At 42.8% G+C, this 20,962-nt stretch overlaps 1 long non-coding RNA gene and 7 other non-coding genes across 8 annotated transcripts; 6 read left to right on the top strand and 2 right to left on the bottom strand.

Moving 5' to 3' along the window:
- The first annotated feature begins 1,451 nt into the window (after nt 1-1,451).
- Nucleotides 1,452-1,538, top strand: trnay-gua (transfer RNA tyrosine (anticodon GUA)). The gene is given in 2 exon segments: nt 1,452-1,488; nt 1,503-1,538. It is a non-coding gene; the product is annotated as a tRNA-Tyr (tRNA).
- Nucleotides 1,539-2,520: 982 nt separating this feature from the next.
- On the top strand, nt 2,521-2,592 carry trnae-uuc (transfer RNA glutamic acid (anticodon UUC)). Its single transcript has one exon. It is a non-coding gene; the product is annotated as a tRNA-Glu (tRNA).
- Nucleotides 2,593-2,711: 119 nt separating this feature from the next.
- On the top strand, nt 2,712-2,798 carry trnay-gua (transfer RNA tyrosine (anticodon GUA)). The gene is given in 2 exon segments: nt 2,712-2,748; nt 2,763-2,798. It is a non-coding gene; the product is annotated as a tRNA-Tyr (tRNA).
- A 547-nt stretch (nt 2,799-3,345) lies between these two features.
- Nucleotides 3,346-3,417, bottom strand: trnae-cuc (transfer RNA glutamic acid (anticodon CUC)). The gene has a single exon. It is a non-coding gene; the product is annotated as a tRNA-Glu (tRNA).
- Nucleotides 3,418-4,282: 865 nt separating this feature from the next.
- On the top strand, nt 4,283-4,369 carry trnay-gua (transfer RNA tyrosine (anticodon GUA)). The gene is given in 2 exon segments: nt 4,283-4,319; nt 4,334-4,369. It is a non-coding gene; the product is annotated as a tRNA-Tyr (tRNA).
- Nucleotides 4,370-4,484: 115 nt separating this feature from the next.
- Nucleotides 4,485-4,556, bottom strand: trnae-cuc (transfer RNA glutamic acid (anticodon CUC)). Its single transcript has one exon. It is a non-coding gene; the product is annotated as a tRNA-Glu (tRNA).
- Nucleotides 4,557-7,075: 2,519 nt separating this feature from the next.
- trnar-acg (transfer RNA arginine (anticodon ACG)) lies at nt 7,076-7,148 on the top strand. Its single transcript has one exon. It is a non-coding gene; the product is annotated as a tRNA-Arg (tRNA).
- Nucleotides 7,149-10,420: 3,272 nt separating this feature from the next.
- Nucleotides 10,421-11,141, top strand: LOC143741335 (uncharacterized). The gene is made up of 3 exons (XR_013205011.1): nt 10,421-10,565; nt 10,710-10,772; nt 10,889-11,141. It is a non-coding gene; the product is annotated as an uncharacterized LOC143741335 (long non-coding RNA).
- The last annotated feature ends 9,821 nt before the right edge of the window (nt 11,142-20,962 follow it).

The raw sequence follows: 20,962 nt of genomic DNA, 5'->3' as shown, positions 1-20,962 counted from the left end.
TGTGTTTCAGCAAAACGGTTCGAAGGAAACGCCCGATCGGCCCGAAACTGACATATGCGTCCCTTCACGGGCCCCGGGGACAGGTTCTAGAGTTCCGTGCCCAAAACTCCTCGTTTGGCCGAAAAAAGGGTGGACAGAAAGGTCCGATCGGCCCGAAACTGACGTATGCGTCTCGTCACGGGCCCCTGGGACGGGTTCTAGAGTTCCGCGTCCCTCTGACCTTTTTTCACGCTAATTGGCCACCAACAGCCCCATGGAATAAGTTGCACGTGGGACGTCAAAAAAACAGAGGCCAAAAGGGATCGAAAGGTCGCAGCGGCCCCAAATTCGGCACGGCGGTGGTCCGGGGGCCCCCGGTTCTAGATCACGGGTTTGGTGGTTCTAGATCGGTTCTAAGTATGTGTTTCAGCCAAACGCTTTGAAGGAAACGGCCGATCGGCCCGAAACCGACACGCGGGTCTCGTCACGGGCCCCGGGGACGGGTTCTAGAGTTCCGCGTCCCTCTGACCTTTTTTCGCGCTAATTGGCCACCAACAGCCCCATGGAATAAGTTGCACGTGGGACGTCAAATAAACAGTCGCCCTAAGGAGTCAAAAGGTCGCAGGACCTCGAGATTGGTCACGGACGACCGCCACGGGCCCCCGAATCGGGCCCCAGAGTATCGAGGCCGTCTAATCCTAACTGCTGAATTAACCCTTGCAGACACATGCTCCCATAGAGATCAATGGGAGACAGAGAGGTGCATAAAAAATAGCTAAAAATAAACTTGGCATGTCTCGACCTAGCCCGCTCTGTCTGTCGCAGAGGGCCACGTGACGCAACTTTTTGTAGAGTTTGGGGCCCCTTGGACCCCCGGGGGCCGCGCGGGAGCCACTGACACGTGCAACTTATCCCATTCATTTTCATAGGCGTTTGGTAGACATCCCCACGCAACGGTCCCAATAGCTCCGAATGGCTCCGATTTGAAATCTGTGGCCCCTCAGACGGTCCGAAAAAGATTGGGGTCCGTAGTACCCCGTTAAGTGCGTTACAGTCAAAAACAGCATCCCATCTGTAACCTATTTGACGGGTGCCCTAATTGCTGTCCGTGGACAGCCCATTTTTAGGCTAATTATGCATAATTATTAGCTTTAATGTACATCAGTGTGGTTTACAGTAGGTTTGACCACATAAAACCATTGTAATTATGAGATATCACCTATTAATGCATTGACCACGGACAGCCTATTTGGACCCCGTCAAATAAGTTGCAGGTGGGACTTCAACACATGTGATGAAATCGCCTAATCATTACGGGGATTGGCGGCCCGGGTTTGGCTCCCGGTATGGGAAGATCGGGTTGTCTTTGCATCACTTAATCGAAACAACCAGCATGTATGTCTGTAGCAGTTTTAGCCGGTGGCGGAGATTCAGCAACCTGATCTGTTGAGGTTCTGTCCCCAATCAGTGTGCCTTCGATAGCTCAGCTGGAAGAGCGGAGGACTGTAGGTGGCAAGTTGGCAATCCTTAGGTCGCTGGTTCAACTCCGGCTCGAAGGAGTTCTTTTTCACACATAAACATTTCCTTTGCCCTGCTTCTCAACGAGGGCATCAGTGCTTGAGTTCGTAGTTCGCCATTTTACAATCACGACCGCCGGTGGTGGGCAAAAGCTTAGGTCGCTGGTTCAACTCCGGCTCGAAGGAGTTCTTTTTCACACATAAACATTTCCTTGGCCCTGCTTCTCGACGAAGGCGTCAGCGCTTGAGTTCGTAGTTCGCCATTTTACAATCACGACCGCCGGTGGTGGGCAAAAGCTCATTCCCTGACCGGGAATCGAAACCGGGCCGCGGCGGTGAGAGCGCCGAATCCTAACCACTAGACCACCAGGTAAGGTCTGCTAACGACTTGCCCTCAAGCCTGGCTGTGGCCTCTTCCAGATTTTGCAGCAAGACCACTAATACTTGTATTTTCCTCCAGGAGAGGAGACATCACTGACCCTGGCAAACTGACACAGACTCTGTAAGAATATCCTAACAACACCACAACTTGCCATGAAAACAAAGCAACCGAGATCCCCAACATGTGAGGCCTCCATCTCAAAGGATTTTAACGCAGTTTTTTGCAGACGTCTCTTACCCTGGATCCCAGTTCTTCCGCTGAGAAACTGTCACAGACTCTGTAGGAATATCCTACCAACACCACAAACTTGCCATAAAAACAAAAAATTTGAGATCCCCAACATGTGAGACCACCATCTCTAAGGTTTTTTTTAGCAGTCTTTTGCAGACGTCTCTGTTATTATTATTATTGGATTGGTTGAGAAATATTAAAAATTGACAGTCCAACAATAGGCTGCTTTGTCAGTAGGATAACGGTTACCATACAATACTATGCTTCTTTTAAAATGCATTGCATGAGTACTGTCACAAGGACCTTGCTTTACGACCAGTTTGTAGTGTCTATTATGCCATCGCAAGAATGGGAGGAAACTGAACCCCCTCGTGAGGCAAATGAGAGCTCCCTCTGCAGGCAGAAAGAAGATCCCATATGGTCTAGCGGTCAGGATTCCTGGTTTTCACCCAGGCGGCCCAGGTTTGACTCCCGGTATGGGAAGATCGGGTTGTCTTTGCATCACTTAATCGAAACAACCAGCATGTATGGCTGTAGCAGTTTTAGCCGGTGGCGGAGATTCAGCAACCTGATATGTTGAGGTTCTGTCCCCAATCAGTGTGCCTTCGATAGCTCAGCTGGTAGAGCGGAGGACTGTAGGTGGCAAATTGGCAATCCTTAGGTTGCTGGTTCAACTCCGGCTTGAAGGAGTTCTTTTTCACACATAAACATTTCCTTGGCCCTGCTTCTCGACGAGGGCGTCAGCGCTTGAGTTCGTAGTTCGCCATTTTACAATCACGACCGCCGGTGGTGGGCAAAAGCTTAGGTCGCTGGTTCAACTCCGGCTCGAAGGAGTTCTTTTTCACACATAAACATTTCCTTGGCCCTGCTTCTCGACGAGGGCGTCAGCGCTTGAGTTCGTAGTTCGCCATTTTACAATCACGACCGCCGGTGGTGGGCAAAAGCTTAGGTCGCTGGTTCAACTCCGGCTCGAAGGAGTTCTTTTTCACACATAAACATTTCCTTGGCCCTGCTTCTCGACGAGGGCGTCAGCGCTTGAGTTCGTAGTTCGCCATTTTACAATCACAACCGCCGGTGGTGGGCAAAAGCTTAGGTCGCTGGTTCAACTCCGGCTCGAAGGAGTTCTTTTTCACACATAAACATTTCCTTGGCCCTGCTTCTCGACGAGGGCGTCAGCGCTTGAGTTCGTAGTTCGCCATTTTACAATCACGACCGCCGGTAGTGGGCAAAAGCTCATTCCCTGACCGGGAATCGAACCCGGGCCGCGGCGGTGAGAGCGCCGAATCCTAACCACTAGACCACCAGGGAAGGTCTGCTGATGACTTGCCCTCAAGCCTGCGTGTGGCCTCTACCAGATTTTGCAGCAAGACCACTAATACTTGTATTTTCCTCCAGGAGAGGAGACGTCACTGACCCTGGCAAACTGACAAACTGTCACAGACTCTGTAGGAATATCCTAACAACACCACAACTTGCTATGAAAACAAAGCAACCGAGATCCCCAACATGTGAGGCCTCCATCTCGAAGGATTTTAACGCAGTTTTTTGCAGACGTCTCTTACCCTGGATCCCGGTTCTTCCGCTGAGAACCTGTCACAGACTCTGTAGGAATATCCTAACAACACCACAAACTTGCCATAAAAACTAAAAATTTGAGATCCCCAACATGTGCGACCTCCATCTCTAAGGTTTTTTTTAGCAGTTTTTTGCAGACGTCTCTGTTATTATTATTATTGGATTGGCTGAGAAATATTAAAAATTGACAGTCTGATAGGCTGCTTTGTCAGTAGGATAACGGTTACCATACAATACTATGCTTCTTTTAAAATGCATTGCATGAGTACTGTCACAAGGACCTTGCTTTACGACCAGTTTGTAGTGTCTATTATGCCATCGCAAGAATGGGAGGAAACTGAACCCCCTCGTGAGGCAAATGAGAGCTCCCTCTGATGAGCCTGATGAAATTGAATTCAGTAAACAATCCCTACGGATCATTCCCATGTTCTTAAAGGGGACGGTCACACACTAAAAGTAAAATGTTCCTGGTATGGGAAGATCGGGTTGTCTTTGTATCACTTAATCGAAACAACCAGCATGTATGTCTGTAGCAGTTTTAGCCGGTGGCGGAGATTCAGCAACCTGATATGTTGAGGTTCTGTCCCCAATCAGTGTGCCTTTGATAGCTCAGCTGGAAGAGTGGAGGACTGTAGGTGGCAGGTTGGCAATCCTTAGGTCGCTGGTTCAACTCCGGCTCGAAGGAGTTCTTTTTCACACATAAACATTTCCTTGGCCCTGCTTCTCGACGAGGGCGTCAGCGCTTGAGTTCGTAGTTCGCCATTTTACAATCACGACCGCCGGTAGTGGGCAAAAGCTCATTCCCTGACCGGGAATCGAACCCCGGCCGCGGCGGTGAGAGCGCCGAATCCTGACCTCTAGACCACCAGGGAAGGTCTGCTGATGACTTGCCCTCAAGCCTGGGTGTGGCCTCTACCAGATTTTGCAGCAAGACCACTAATACTTGTATTTTCCTCCAGGAGAGGAGACATCACTGACCCTGGCAAACTGACACAGACTCTGTAAGAATATCCTAACAACACCACAACTTGCCATGAAAACAAAGCAACCGAGATCCCCAACATGTGAGGCCTCCATCTCAAAGGATTTTAACGCAGTTTTTTGCAGACGTCTCTTACCCTGGATCCCGGTTCTTCCGCTGAGAAACTGTCACAAACTCTGTAGGAATATCCTAACAACACCACAAACTTGCCATAAAAATAAAAAAACTGAGATCCCCAACATGTGAGACCTCCATCTCTAAGTTTTTTTTTATCAGTTTTTTGCAGACGTCTCTGGCCCTGGATCCCAGTTCCAAGTTCTTCCGCTGAGAAACTGTCACAGGCTCTGGAGGAATATCCTAACAACACCACAACTTGCCATGAAAACAAAAACAATAAGATCCCCAACATGTGAGGCCTGCATCTCAAAGGTTTTTAAAGAAGTTTTTTGCAGACGCCTATGGGCCTGGATCCCAGTTCTTCCACTGAGAAACTGTCACAGGCTCTGTAGTAATATCCTAACAACACCACAACTTAACATTTATTTTATTTTATTTCCTTCATTTTTCCAGGAAGGTCCCATTGAGATTAAAAGAAATCTCTTCCTCCAGGGAGTCCTGGCCAAGATGGCCACACTACAAATCACACACAAACACACAACACATATAAAACATTCCAGAAACATTCCATATTCCTAAATATTTATAAGTTGGTATTCTTTCTATATTTAAACCCTCAATAGTCAGAATAGGCATAACAGTAGACATAGAACGGCTACGTTTATTTACATTTAAAACTAATTTTAGTTTCAACAAAGTAAGCTGAAAAGTATAAAAAGAATCCTTAAGAATTTCAATAGCCTGAGACACAGAGGATGCAGTGGAGTAAATAATTGTATCGTCAGCATAAAAATTTAGCTTTGCCGATTGTATTCCCTGCCCCAATTCATTAATAAAAATAGAAAAAAGAAGTGGTGCCAATAAAGAACCTTGCGGGACACCCTTCCTGACTATTACCAAGGATAAGGTGTAATTATCTACAGCAACACATTGAGTTCTATCCGATAAATAATTTTTAAACCAACTCACAGCCGAATTATCGAGGCCAACACTTTTAAGCCTCCGTAACAGTAAAACATGATCCATTAAGTCAAACGCTTTTGTCAAATCAAAAAATAAGGCCGCACAATGTTGTCTATTATCGAGAGCAGTAATTAAATCATTAGTGACTAATGTAGTAGGAGTTATCGTACTATGGCCCGCTCTAAATCCTGACTGAAATGCGTTCAAAATATTATGACTAAGTAGATATTCTTTCAATTGATCATTTATAATAGATTCAAAAACTTTTGCTAAAACCGTTAATTTAGAAATCGGACGATAATTATTCAAATCAGAAGGATCGCCTCCTTTTAATAAAGGCATAACCCTATCCGATTTCCAAGATGGCGGAATTACATTAGTGGATAGACTCAAATAAAAAATCGATGCAATAGGTTCGGCAATAATATCTGCTGACAATTTTAAAAAAATTGGTTGAATTTGGTCAGACCCACCTGATTTCTTACAGTCTAAATTTCGGAGTAGTTTATAAACTTGGGACGGCAAGACAGGGGCAAAAGAAAATAAATCTGATTCACTATTAGTCAACTCATCAGTTCTCTGTTCATCAAGGACCAACGAATTGTCTGTTATCAAACCAGCTGAAATAAAATGACTATTAAACGTATTAACAATATCAGCCTTGTCTGTAATCAATCTTTGATTCAATTTTAAAACTTTTGGAAGATTAGTGGATGTATTTGATCCTATAAAAGATTTCATTAATTTCAAAAATTTAGAAGGACAATTCATGTTATCATTAATCAGGTTTAAATAATACTGACTCTTCAAACTTTTTATTAATTTTGTACACTTATTTCGTAATAATCTATATTGAGACCAGTCCTCCTCACCATTTGTTTTCTTTGCTTTAGACCAAGCCACGTTTCTTTGCTTAATAAGATTAGAGACGGATTCATTGAACCAAGGATTATTTCTACCTCTCACCCGAAATCTACGTAAAGGAGCATGTTTATCACAAATTTCTAGAAAGATAGATTTGAAATAATCCCAAGCATCAACCACATCAGGTATAATTGAAACCAACTGTAAATCACTATTATATACATCATGCAAAAAAGCCTGTACATTAAAATTTTTAAATTATATTTAAGATTTGAATTGAGAATTGAGATCCCCAACCTGTGAGGCCTCCATCTTGAAGGTTTTTGTAGCAGGCCCCTCATCTGACCCCTTCCTGATGTTGGCTCCAGGTCTGTTAATAGCATGAGAAAAAGTAGATGTCATCACAGGCCTCTGCCCAGTCGAACACCAACAGGTGGCGTGTAAGCTCACGGACACCTGATCAGTGGGCCAGTGGCGCAATGGATAACGCGTCTGACTACGGATCAGAAGATTCTAGGTTCGACTCCTGGCTGGCTCGCTCTGCCTCTTTTATTATGTTGTCAGCCCTTAGCCGTTTTATTATCCCATAGTTTTTGTTATTATTATTATTGGATTGGTTGAGAAGTATAAAAAATTGACAGTCCAACAATAGGCTGCTTTGTCTGTAGGATAACGGTTACCATACAATACTATGCGTCTTTTAAAATGCATTGCTTGAGTACTGTCACAAGGACCTTGCTTTACGACCAGTTTGTAGTGTCTATTATACCATCGCAAGAATGGGAGGAAACTGAACCCCCTCGTGAGGCAAATGAGAGCTCCCTCTGTTCAGCCTGATGAAATTGAATTCAGTAAACAATCCCTTCGGATCATTCCCATGTTCTTAAAGGGGACGGTCACACACTAAAAGTAAAAGGGTCTTCTCCAGGCAGAAGGAAGATCCCATATGGTCTAGCGGTCAGGATTCCTTGTTTTCACCCAGGCGGCCCGGGTTCGACTCCCGTTATGGGAAGATTGGGTTTTCTTTGCATCACTTAATTGAAACAACCAGCATGTATGTCTGTAGTCGGGGAGCCAAAGTCTCAAAAATGGGTTGAACCTGACATGGTCTGCCAGACTTTTTATTTGTGTTTTTTTCTGTTAACTTTGACCCTAAGAACCAATAATTGGAGGTTCTGCTCTGCCGGAAATATCTGGAAAAATTTAATGTATGCACCCTTTATTTTTTATCACAAAAATGTGAAAAATGATTTTTTTCCTTAAATCCTCAGTGGATTGGGTAGGCTGTCAATAAATGCATTCCAGATACACAGAACACATGTGCTGACAACATCCACTGAAAAAATAACTCTTAAAACACATTTATACATGATTTTGCATCAATTTAATGCAAAAAAGTAGGCGTTTTCTCACTTTTTTCCAATATTTTCATCTTTACTTCATTAGCAATCAACTATTACCCTAAGTTATGACATCAGTCGATATGCCATTCTTTTCACTAAACAGTATACTCATTCCACAGAAAAAATTATAAAAATCCAGCCAAAATCAATGAATCTGTGATGATTTCACTACTAGTTGGCTATCAACAGGCTCAGAACTCAAAATTCTAAAAAACATGCTGCATATTTAGCATCATGGCACACTTACACACACACCCATGATCTTAGTATTTTGAATGAGTTTGGAACAACAAACTAACGGTTACCAACGGATTTTGAAGCTGCTCATCATTGTCTGTGGGAAGTGACAGTTAGTTTAGTGAATACCGGTAGGTCTGCCCCAGCGTTTTGCGAAAATAATGGTATGGTTATTGTAATGGTAATTAATTGAAAGGACCACGCCAGTCTGCAAACAAGTATATTTCTGATGATTCCTCATCCCAAACGTATCCCTGTAGCATCAGCATTCATTCTCTACTAGTTTACTTAGCTAGCTTTAGCTGTTTTAGCTAATTTCGGTGGTTTCTTTAAAGGGCCATTACTCCTCACAGGAATGGGGTAGAGACTGACTTTTTTTTTAAATGCTCAGAATCCTATGCTCTGCGAGAGGTATGTGTCATATATGTCTATTTTGCTTCGACCGGAAGTTGAGAAATTCAACAATTTCAACTTGACTTGCTAGTTAAAGAAATAGACATGAGCATAAATGCTGCTACAGGGATATGTTTGGAGCGAGGAATCATTAGAAACACACTTGTATGAAGGCTGGTGTGGACCTTGAAGTGTTTTTCATGTCAGACAGATAGTACGCTAGTAAGGATAACTAAAGGCTGCACTAAATGTTAACTACTGTTAGCAATTAGCTACATGGCCGGTTGATACGTTCAGGTTCAGAAAAATTTTAGCTAGTTAGCTTGTGGCATGACTGGCCACACAAAAATGATATGTAGCAATATTGGATATCAGACTGTACACAATAATGAAAAATACAAATGTTATGTAAGATCTAAACATACTATATATTATGCATAGTTTGTTTTTGCATATAGTATTGTACAGTATATAGTGAGTGATTTGTCAAAAGCTAGTTAGCTAGTAGTGTCAAACATCTAGATTTCTTTCACCTGAATGCACAATATTTCCCATTTGCAGATTTGGTTCTGATCTTATTGAGTTTGTTGTGGAGGAAAAGTTAGCGAGAAGAGAAGGCAGCAGAGGATTGAAAAGGACAGTAAAGAGGAGTGGAGTGGAGAGGAGAGTGGAGGATTAAACAGAAGAGAAGAGTGAAGAGGACAGGGGTGGACTGAACAACAGATGTAGATCAAGATGGCGGCGCGAATACATCGCGAGGCTCGTGGTCTCTCCAGATTCTGCAATTTTGCTTTATTTTTTTTTCTTGCTCATTTCGGGTCTGTTCGTGCAGAACAGTTGTGCCTTCACATCGTACACCCGATTCGAGCTTTTGGATATTGGTTCGCGAACTTCCAACAGGTTTATGGACAACCTTCGACTGCTTCCTGAGATCGCCAGAACACCCGAGGCTATGCACCCTGCCCGGCCGGGCGGAAGTGCTCGCAGGCGGCGTCGAGATCGTAAACAAAGGCGGGGGAAGCGCGGAGGACTAAGAGCTAAGCTAAAGCTAACACCACATAGGCTCTCGTTACCCAGCATTTTCCTTGCCAATGTACAGTCGCTGTTGAACAAAATGGACGAGATTCGACTCAACATCACATGCAACAAGAGACTTTTGAACTGTAATGTCCTATGCCCGGTTGCATAAAGCACCTTAAGTTTTTCCCTTAAGTGTGGGACTTAAGGCGTGATTTCCCCTTAACTAAGGGAATGATTTAAGGGTGTTGCATATAATCCCTTAATGAGTTCTCTTAGGTAAGGGAAACCGTTAAGTGTTTCACGGCAGCGATCCAGGTTTGCCGTTATAAAAATCTATCGTTGCCATAGATACGCTCCTATACACATTAACCTAGGAGCTTTAAAACAACGAATAGCCTAAAGAAATGGATAAGGAAAACAAAAAAAGAAAGCCAAACTGGACTGAGGATGAGAAGTGTATTCTTCTAGATGAATATGGGAAAAGAAAAGGAATTTTAAGAAGCAAATTTAATCCCGTCATAACTGCTGGCAAAAAAAATAAACAGTGGGAGGAAATAACCGAGAAAATTAATGCACGGAACTTAGGAGTAAAGAGGACGGTTTCAGAGGTAATTAAAAAATATGAAAACATCTCTGTGGGGGCAAAAAAAGAAATAAGCATTCATAAGAGGGAGTCCAACAAAACTGGTAAGAAAAAAAACGCTCTTAGTTTTTTCTCTATTTTCTTCGCACGCACCGAGAGCTAACGTTAACAAAACTGTAGGTGGAGGACCACCGCCAACAGAATTATCAGAGACAACTAAACTGGTCCAAGACATCCTTGGGGCGGACTCACCTGTCCTGGCTGGCATCCCTGGCGGCTTAGAGAGTGAAGTGACTCAACCAGAGGAATGTAACACGGAGTGAGAGAACATTATTGTCTTAAATTAAATAAAATGTATCTCTATGGGGATAAACGATAAGAAAATCACGACAGGCGTAATAAAATATTTTTATTTGTATATAAATATAAATTTTGATTGGTATTTCTTTGTTTCACGCGTTAGACCTTTCCAGCAATCAAAGCAACACCGACAGAGCGCCAGCAGTACGCCAAACCAGGCAACAAAGTGAGTTATTTATTAGTTAACAATTATTTTAGTTTTGTTAATTTGACTTAGAACAGCCCCAATATTATTTATTATATTATATTTCATAATTCCTCCAAAACACTTGTGAATTGCAGAAAGACGCAACTACCCTCTCCAGCCTCTACAAGAGAAGAAGTGCTGGAACTGCAGAGAGACGTCCTACAGCTACAAAAAACAAAGCTGCAATTGGAGATCGAAAAAATTAAAAAGGAGAAGGAAAATCAAGACCTTTACAACATAATTCTTAACAACAAACTGTTGCAACTACAAAGTGAAGGGAAAATAACAATAACATCACTTGACGAATAAATATATTATTATAAATACATTTTATGACATATCTGAAAAGTTTTGTATTTATTTATGTAATTACAAGGACAAATATATTAACAAAATTCCAATAATAATAGCAAAATACAATATAGCTAATATATTTATAAAATATTAATACTAAACAACACTAGCCTATAAATTATAATTTATAAATCATTACATTAACTTGCAACTGCTAACCTACTATATACATTGTATCATTAACATTAATAATAATTATTGTAATAGGCTAATAATACATTTTATTAATAATATTACTACTGCTGCTAATATATATATATATATATATTTAAATATTAGCCTACAACTATTGGTCATACTAGGCCTGCTAATTAAAGAATGCATTTACGATGGCATCTCTGACAACAAATCCAGCCTGTTGGAAATCTTGCTGCAGAAGATTTGCTTCATGAGCCTCTTCTGCTTCATTACCCTCTTCTTCGAGCTCATCTTCCTCTTCGAAGGCAGAATACATCTTGGACATGTTAAAAAGAACAACGCAGGCGACAATAATTTTGCAAGCCCTTGGAGGCTCAACGCGCAGTTCACTGTGGAGACAGTGAAATCTCCGTTTAAGCTGTCCGATCGTCCTCTCAACTATCGACCTTGTGTGAGTCAACGCACTGTTGTATCTTTCCTACAGGACCAAAGAATAACCATAATTATCAACAAGTCAAAATACATTTTAATACACAAAAAAATATCAATAAGTTAGACAACATATGGCCTATGTTTTTACGTTCAGTTTATGTTTTTTTAAAGTTAGTAAAGAGGATTTTTTTTTCAAGTCAGTTTTATATCAAGTTGATATAATTTGTACATCTTAGTTGTCTGTAACATTATTAAATACATGCCTGCGCAGCGTTAAGGCAATTCATGAAGGGCGTCATGAGCCATGGTCGGCAGGGGTAACCACTGTCACCGAGCAGAAGACCACCGTGCATTCCAGCTTCAAAATCTCTCCCGATCTTACTCTCTGTCAAAATCCTAGAGTCATGTGTACTCCCTGGCCACGATGCAACGACATTTATTATTCTGCACAGATGGTCACACACTAACTGCACATTAACAGAATGGTAATTTTTCCTGTTCACATACTGATCTTCGTGCGTGCGGGACGCTTGAATTCTGACATGTGTGCCGTCAATTACACCACTTATTCGAGGAAACCCCGCTTTCCGAAAAAAAGAGGTTTGAATGACATCAAGTTCAACACCAGATGGAAACGTCACGGTTTGGTTTAAATGACGGCAAAGGGCCCCTGCAACCCGGTGAATAACTCTACTGACGGACGACTTATGAACGTGGAAAACATCTCCCACTACAGACTGGAAACTCCCAGTTGCAAAGAACCGAAGTGCTATAAGTAACTGAAGCACAGAGGGTAATGAGTGATTGCGCTGGGTAACATGGCCAAGGTCGCCTTCCAGTTTGTCAGCAATTTCATAGATTCCGCGGCGATTAAATCGATATTCTCGAAGCAGTTTTTCATCGCTAAGATGATCCAAAGGGTTCTCCCTATCCCTAAAAATTCTTCTTGGCACATAATTATCTTCAATTGGTTCCATAAATTCAGCCATGTCGTCTTTTTTTTGTCCGCGTTACTCTTAAGGTAAAGTTTTCCTAACCTTAAACTGTACTTAGGAAAATGACAGTTAAGGGGCTTTATGCAACACTTAACGGTTTTTAAGGGATTCCTTAAGTGAAAAAACAGCATTTAAGGGAAATTCTAAGTGTTTATGACGTTTCACTTAAAGAAACCCTTAAGTACCATATAAGGGCATTTTCTGCAACACCCTTAAGTTTAAGGGAAACATAAGGGCGAACTTAAGGGAAAATTACACTTAAGGTGCTTTATGCAACCGGGCACTAATCTTCACAGAAACATGGTTAAACAGCGGAATACCGGACAACGCTATTGAGCTAGCGGGACGCCATACATTCCGGGCGGATAGAACATTAGATGGCTCTGGTAAGACCAGAGGTGGTGGATTGTGCATTTACATTAACAAAGCTTGGTGCACAAACTCTGCTATTGTTGGGAGACATTGTTCAGCTAACCTTGAGTTTCTCATGGTTAAATGTAGACCGTTTTATCTACCGCGGGAGTTCACTTCCACTATTATCACTGCAGCCTATATTCCCCCGGATGCTGATGCCAAGTTTGCTATGAAAGAACTTCACGCAACCATCAGTAAACAACAGACCGTCCACCCGGAAGCTGCGTTTATTGTTGCGGGTGATTTTAATCATTCAAACTTAAAGTCAGTGCTACCGAAATTTCACCAGCATGTTTCCTGTCACACCAGAGGAAACAAAACTTTAGACCATGTTTACACAAGCATGGCTGGAGCTTACGTCGCGACACCCCTCCCCCACCTGGGACAGTCAGACCACCTTTCTTTGTTCCTCACGCCCAAGTATGCACCTCTCATCAATCGCGTGAAGCCATCAGTGAAGACCATCAAGGTGTGGCCTGCGGGGGCAGATTTCTCACTCCAGGAAAGGTTTCTACACACTGACTGGAGTATGTCTGCCTTCCTGAACGAGCTAAATGACTTTTATGCTCGCTTTGAAAGAGACAACAGTGAAACTGCCACCAAGCTCAAATCCCCAGCAGACCACCTGCCAATCACACTCTCCTCCACAGATGTCTGCAAGGCACTGAGCAGGATCAGCGGGCACAAGGCTGCTGGACCAGACAACATCCCTGGACGCGTACTCAGGGCATGTGCGGAGCAGCTCGCTGGGGTTTTTACAGACATTTTCAACCTGTCTCTTGCCCAAGCAGCAGTACCAACATGCTTTAAATGCACTTCCATTGTGCCAGTGCCAAAACACTCCAGCCCGAAGTGCCTTAACGACTACCGCCCAGTAGCACTCACACCCATCGTAATGAAGTGCTTTGAGCGGCTGGTCCTGGCACACCTAAAAGACTCTCTACCATCCACATTGGACTCACATCAGTTTGCCTACCGTAGCAATAGGAGCACAGATGATGCTGTTTCCATGGCACTGCACTCTGTGCTCACACATCTGGACAAAAAGAACACCTATGCACGCATGCTGTTTGTTGACTTCAGTTCAGCATTCAACACTGTCATCCCAACTAAGCTAATAGCCAAACTTGGAGACCTGGGCATCAACACCTCCATGTGCAACTGGATTTTGGACTTTTTGACCAACAGACCCCAGAATGTTCGATCTGGCTCCACCTGCTCCACGTCCATTACACTCAACACTGGTGTACCACAGGGCTGTGTGCTAAGCCCGTTTCTCTACTCCCTCTTCACCTCCGACTGCAAGCCTGTGTACGGATCTAATTCCATCGTCAAGTTTGCGGACGACACTACGGTGATTGGTCTCATCAGCAACAACGATGAGACTGCCTATAGGGAGGAGATCAAGCACCTGGCCACATGGTGCATTGAAAATAACCAGCTCCTCAACACCACCAAAACGAAGGAGCTCATCGTGGACTTCAGAAAAGAGTCAAGAGGCACACATGACACCATCCACATCAATGGAATGGCTGTTGAGCGTGTCTCCAGTTTCAAGTTCTTGGGAATCCACATCTCGGCGGACATGTCCTGGACAACCAACACCTCCTGCCTGGTCAGGAAGGCTCACCAGCGCCTTTTCTTCCTGAGGACACTGAGGAAGAATCAGCTTTCCTCGACTATCCTGGTGAACTTCTATCGCTGTGCAATAGAAAGCATCCTGACCAACTGTGCTACAGTGTGGTATGGGAGCTGTTCTGTTGCAGAGCGCAAGGCACTGCAGCGGGTGGTGAAAACCGCCCAGCGCATCACTGGGACTCAACTACCTGCCATCGAGCACATCCAGAGGAAACGCTGTCTGCACCAAGCTCGCAGCATCCTTAAGGACTCCTCTCACCCAGCCCACAGACTGTTTTCTCTACTGCCCTCCGGCAGGCGTTTCAGGTGCCTCCGGACCAGGACCAGCAGACTAAAGAACAGCTTTTTCCCCAGAGCTGTCTCTTTACTGAACTCTAACCCTCACTGATCCCACTCCCCTCATATACTGATAATCACTCCTCTCCCTCCTCACACCTAACTCCATTTTGTTATTGGTTATTTGTTATTTGCAATGCTATAATGTTAATTTGCACTGCTGACTATTATCATAGTAACAACTGTTTACATATGCATCTTGCACTACTCACCTGACTAGAATATCAATTTGCACTGCCGACTGTTTATTTACAGTACCAATTGTTTACATATACATTTGCAATACCGTACTTTAACTGTAATATGCAATTACTTTCCATTGCACTTTTACTCGGATAGCTTCTGTCCAACTTAATTTGCACTACTTTAAATTCATTGTTATAATGCTCATTTAGCCTTACTTATTACATATATCTATCTGAAAATCCTGTTTATAGTAATAACCATCTGTTTATTATGCTCACATTCTGTATATTATCACATTCTATATATATCACATTAGTATACTAAGCTCACATTCTGTTTATAGTAATAGCCATCTGTATATATATTCATAGTACACATTCACCTGTAAACTCTGTTTATAGTAATAATCATCTGTATATTATGTTCATTGTACATATCTGTAAAAATTCTGTTTATAGTAATAGCCATCTGTATATTATATTCAGTACATATCTAGCTATATTTATTCAGTACATATCCATGTACTGCACTTACGGAACCATTGTATATCCTGCACTTGCTGCTATTGCACTTCTGGTTAGACCCAAACTGCATTTCGTTGCCTTGTACCTGTACTTGTGTAATGACAATAAAGTTGAATCTAATCTAATCTAATCTAATAGTAGAGGAAAAAAGAGAAGTGAATTGACCAGGAAAGAAGAGTGGAGTGGAGAGGTATGGAGAGGAGTTGATTGAATTGGAGAGAAGAAGAGGGAAGAGGAGAATAGTGTAGAAAAGTAGAAGAGGAGAAGAGTAGAGAGGATAGGAGAGGAGAGAAGAGTGGAGAGGAGTGGATGGAATAGAAGAGATTAGGAGTGGAGAGGGGAGAAGAGTGAAGAGGAGAGGATTAAACAAGAGAGGAGAAGTGTGGAGGAGAAAGGAGAGGAGGAGAAGGGAGAGGAGTGAACTGAACAGGAGAGGATAAGAGTGACGAGGAGAGAACAGGAGAGGAGTGATGTGAATTGGAGAAGTATGAAGGATGGAGCCTGAGTTCTCAACCAAGAAGCTGGAGAGAAAGCTGCTCAGTACCAACTATACTGCTTGCATAATATGTCAGAAAACAGACAGTGACGCTGGTCCTCATCAGAAACTGACAAATCAAGGCTACCCTTCCCTCCTATATGCTGTAACCAATAGAAAGGATGCTGTCTCATATAGACTTGACAATGAGATGAAACCTCAATGTGACTTTCTGGGGAGGAATCCTTTGTGGCACACACAATGTCGTGCAAAGTACACAAATCGTAAAACTGTTGACCAGAAGAGGAACAAAGGTGAAAAGCCAGAAGGCACTTCATTTGAAGCAGAACTTAATCCTGAGCCAGACAGCAGCAGGCCTACTAAAAAAACACGGATATCAATGCCACAGCCCATCAAACACAGGGAAGAGTGCTTCATTTGTGGAAGAGCACGCACGACCGGGGGGAATAGATCCCTCGTTTTGATTGCCACGTATGACCGACAGAATGCAGTATGGGAAAAAGCAAACAAACTTGAAGATGAAGAGATACTACACACGATTCGTGGTCCTGATGAAAACAAGTGTACTGATATGATTGCTGAGGACTTCCGGTACCACAAGGAATGGCATTTGGTGCATAGCTGCCCTACTGTACTATTGGAGGACCTGAAACCAAGTTGCGCTGCTCCAACATGGAGTTCATTCCAAGCATTTCTCATACCAGATACCATCCCTGCAACTGTGATCAGCTATGGTCCCTTCTTCCCCAAGTCACCAACAAACCCAGATGTGGTTGAACAGTCTGTTCAGTACTGCATGGATGTGTCGAGAAAACAAGGTCAAGAGTATGCCATCATCACATGTGACCAAGCAATATATGACACTGCGTCAAAAGGGGTGTATACGGGAGAATTCAGACAATGAATACGCCCGCTAAATCTGCTGTTTGGCAGGGATCTTTGGAACTTTGTTACGCGTACCTGTAAATGCCCGTAAAGGCCCGAAAACAGGAACTTGTCTGACCACATGCTGTTAGTTGATGGCTTGGCTTTGTAAATGCTAATTTGTGTTGGGACTGGCAGCTCAAGATTGCCCCTATTCCCCTGCCCCCCTCATTAGTATTCAGGAAAGGTGGGCTGATAAGTGCTTTACATTGTGTCAATCTACAACAAAGACTGTAGACCCTGAAAAGCAGTTTGTATCTGGGTGTCCTCTGCTCTTCAAGATGGCTTGCAAAAGATCGCTGGAGTTTTAGGGAGAGCAGAGTAGAGATGCGAACAAAAACAGACTGGTGTATATGGTAAATGCAAGTTTGAAGAGGATATTTGAAAAGCTGGAGACGATGGACAAGAGGTTGGATAAGATGGAGGCTGACATCAATGAGCTCAAAGAGGCAAAAGAGGAGCCTGCTTCAAAGAAATTAAAGAGAGCTGGAAATAATTCTGTTGCGGTAAGTTATTTTCTGACCGTCACAAACATTTGGCGGTGTCCGCTTAACTTCGTGTGCTTTATTTAGTAATGTATTTGAATTGAGCCCTCATACTATGTTGGATGTTTACAGGAAGCTGTACGGAGATTGCACAATGGGGAAAACAACATACACAAATATGACCCACAGACAAGGTATATCTTTAAAACTATTGTTTCATAACAGTCCTTTCTTCTAAATTATATTTTTAATCAACCTTCTTTAATTACTGCTCCACAGTCTATCCTCCCCCCACAACCTCGAGGTCACAACCTATCTTTATAATGGCGTCTCCATGGCTGTGATGGACGTAGATCCTGCTGTTTTTAAAGGTAAGTCACAAGAGAATGTCCCAAGGCTACAACTATTTATCTGTATAGATTAGTTAGTTATAAATAAACACATTCTCCCCACTCACTATCTTCCTCTCTCTAGCATCCTGAAGACGTATTTTGAAACTGTTAGAAGGGGTTTCAGGATGGCCCAAGATGAGAACAAAGACAAGATGGAGGACAGCAGGATCATTGTGCGCATGAGACAAAGAAAAAGAAGAGTAAGTGTAAATAAATATAAATCTCAGTAAAAGACTCAGCCTGGGAGAGGCTCCCATCCCAACCAATTTGATATTTTCAGTGGTTTAATTACTTTTTTCCCTCCTATTTTGCAGCTGCTGAGCAGCAGGACTGGCGTTCTCCAGACAGAGGAAGAGGCAGCTATCTGGAAGACTACAACAGTTGACCACATGTCTGAAGAGGAGGATGCTATCTTGGATGGAAAGTCGGTGTGGGTTGTTCGGGCTCCAACCCGCAGTACAGTTTTGTCTGCGCTGTGTGGGGTGCTACAAAAAAGACTGGAAGCAGACCAGAAGTACTTGGGAACTAATCATGCACGAGTTGGTGCAGATCGAGTCGCGGTGGAGACCATAGAAGCTGGCCTGTGAATTATTTTAGTATTACGCATAAAAATATTATTCTATAGTATAATTTGAATATTCTGTTGTTTTTTTATATATAGTATTATTTATATTATAAAGTATTATTTATAGATTGTATTATATATAATTCTATATAGTTTTCTATATATATACTGCATTTATATGTTCTATACAATTCCATATTGTTATCTATTTATAAATTGTATTATTTATATATTGTACTATTTATATATTCTAAAGTATTTATATTATATTGTTTTCTATATATTATAAACAGGCCTTATATATTATATGGGGTTATATATTGTATGACTAATAGTAAAGTGTATTCTGTGCTAATGTATTTTTATTTATAGAATTTTGACTTTGTGTATATATATATGTCATGTGCCCAGTGTCATTTACAAATAATAAAAATAACAAACTCAACTTTGTCTATCTGATTGTCTTGACATTATAACCATGAACACCAATGATAATAAATATTAATAATGAGTAATAATAAACCCAAATGAGGCCATAAACTGGACCAATAGTGTGGGGGTTTAGAGGAGGGACAAAGCATTGAGCAGCCAATCCTATGTAAGACCTCTGACCAATTGAAGGAGGCCACTGCCTTGTGTCCCAAAGGTGTGAAATGCTAATGTTCCCTTGCATTGACCCCGACCGGGGGATTATTCACCATGGTAACTGATGGCCCTTAGTGGCTCCCTGCTGTGCCCCAAACTTGGTACATATCCAAGAGTATTGTGTGACGGGACAGCAAACTCCCGTACACACACGTTTATTTGTGGAGTACACAGGAGTAATCAGGAGTTTTACATGCCCGATTACAGCTCTTTTCACGCAGTGTGAGGTGGTTCTAAGTCTGCAAAAGAAGAACAAAGACAAGTATGCCAAAATTATCTTACGCATGGGTGGCTTCCATATTGCTCAGAATTTCCTTGGAGCCATTGGGCATTTGATGCAGTCCACTGGAATCGAAGACATCATGGTCGAAGCTGATGTATGTCTCCGTGGAACAGCAAACAAAATCATCAGTGGGAAAGACTACTATGCAATGCTGCACGCCCACACTATGGTGTATGCAGCCATGTTTGCCCTACACTGGGAAGCATTTGCCAGATGGTTGGTCGATGAAGAGAAGGACCTGGAGTATATATATCCAGCTACTCCTAGATGCCCTGTCAGAAGAGGATGTATAGAAGGCAACTTCTGTGTGTGCTGATGCAACTGACCAACTGAAAAAGTTGTCATGTTTGATGGCTGAGTTTAATGAAGCACGTACCTCACCTACCACAAAGCTATGGCTAATGTACATGGATATGGTGATGATTCTTAGACGGTTCATCCATGCTGAGCGTGCAGGTCTGTGGGAGGAACACCTGGCTGAAGTGGAAAAGATGTTACCATACCTTATAGCTGCTGGCCACTACAAGTACGTATCCTGCCTGCCCCACTATCTAGAAGCTATGAGAAGCTTGCCTACACTAGCTCCAAACATCTATAGGGAATTCAAGGATGGGAAGTTCACTGTACGTCAAACAGAAGGGCGGTTCAATGGTGTCTGGACAGACATGGCACTTGAAAAAACCTACAATCGTGATGCCAAGACAAAACTCTTCACTGGCATCAGTCAGCAGCCAGCAGCCATGGAGAAATACTTGAAAGCTCTTCCAGTTCTGACAGCTGTGTCAGAGCAGACAAATGCTATGGCACACCTGGATGCGGATGACACCAAACACCACAAGGACAAGGACAGCCAAGGTGCAAATGAGGCAGAAGGAAAATAACGGATGTCATCAACAAACAGATGATCAATCCTTTCACATCTGAAGAACAGGAGCTGATCAACATTTCAACAGGCCACAAAGCCACATCTGCTGACTTGATCTGTGCTTGTGAAAAAGGACTGGAGGCATTGGCTGCAGCAAGAAGAACAGGCAGTGAGAAAGTAGCCCAAATTAAACTTTCAACCTTCGCAGCAAAGCCAAAGAAGTCAATGTCCATGGCATTCAAAGCCAAAAAGGTCTATGAGGAGGAGAGTGCAGTTGTACGTAACCTGTACTTTGTTCAGGACTTAGAGGAAGACAGGAAGGTGGAAGTGTTTGGCCATGAATGGACAAGTTGCCCAGCCTCCCTGTTTGAGCCAGATCCGTCCCTTGACCAAAGTTATGCAATGCGTAAAGGAAACAAGGCAGACTACCTGGCTGCAATCAAGACAGCCCTTGGCAGCTCATGGGGGGAAGTGGACAAACTACCGCCGTCTGACAA

This window comes from Siphateles boraxobius, unplaced genomic scaffold, assembly GCF_051911475.1.
Source record: "Siphateles boraxobius isolate OS27281-9 unplaced genomic scaffold, OSU_SipBor_1 189, whole genome shotgun sequence".
Taxonomy (NCBI): domain Eukaryota; kingdom Metazoa; phylum Chordata; class Actinopteri; order Cypriniformes; family Leuciscidae; genus Siphateles; species Siphateles boraxobius.
Note: the sequence above shows the minus strand (reverse complement) of the source record. Positions and strands in the feature narration are given on the sequence as shown.